Source organism: Bison bison, unplaced genomic scaffold (genome assembly GCF_000754665.1).
Source record: "Bison bison bison isolate TAMUID 2011002044 unplaced genomic scaffold, Bison_UMD1.0 scf7180017864238, whole genome shotgun sequence".
NCBI lineage: Eukaryota > Metazoa > Chordata > Mammalia > Artiodactyla > Bovidae > Bison > Bison bison.
In genome coordinates this window covers 7,191,900-7,192,741 of record NW_011494810.1, presented here as the reverse complement: position 1 = coordinate 7,192,741, position 842 = coordinate 7,191,900, and positions in this window count along the sequence as shown.

The window sequence follows — 842 nt, the reverse complement described above, 5'->3', positions numbered from 1 at the left end:
CTTCCCTCCCATCTCCCTCCCCATCCAACCCCTCTTGGTTGATACAGAGCCCCTGTTTGAGTTTCTTAGCCATACAGCAAACTCCCATTGGCTATCTATTTTACATATGGCAATGTAAGTTTCCACTTTACTCTTTCCATACATCTCACCCTCTCCTTCCCTCTCCCCAGGCCCACAAGTCTATTCTCTATGTCTGTTTCTCCACTGCTGCCCTGTAAGTAAATTCTTCAGTATCATTTCTCTAGATTTTTCTAGATTCTGTATATATATGTTAGAATACGGTATTTCTCTTTCTCTTTCTTACTTCACTCTGTATAACTGGTTCTAGATTCATCCATCTCATTAGAACTAGCTCAAAGGTGTTCCTTTTTATGGCTGAGTAATATTCCATGGTGTATATGTACCACAAACCCTTATCCATACATCTGTTGCTGGACATCTAGGTTGCTTCCAGGTCCTAGCTATTGTAAATAGTGCTGCAATGAACAGTGGGATACATGTGTGTTTTTCAATTTTGGTTTCCTCAGGGTAACACGCCTAGGAGTGGGATTGTTGGGTCATAAGGTGGTTTTATTCCTAGTTTTTTAAGGAATCTCCATATCATCTTCCATAGTGGCTGTTATCAATTTACATTCCCATCAACACTGCCTTTTCTCCACACCCTCTCCAGCATTTATTGTTTGTAGACTTTTTGATGATGATCATTCTGACCAGTGTGAGGTAATAATATCTCATTTTAGTTTTGATTTGCATTTCTCTAATAATGAGCAATGTTGAGCATCTTTTCATGTGTTTGTTAGCCATCTGTATGTCTTCTTTGGAGAAATGTCTGTTTAGGTCTT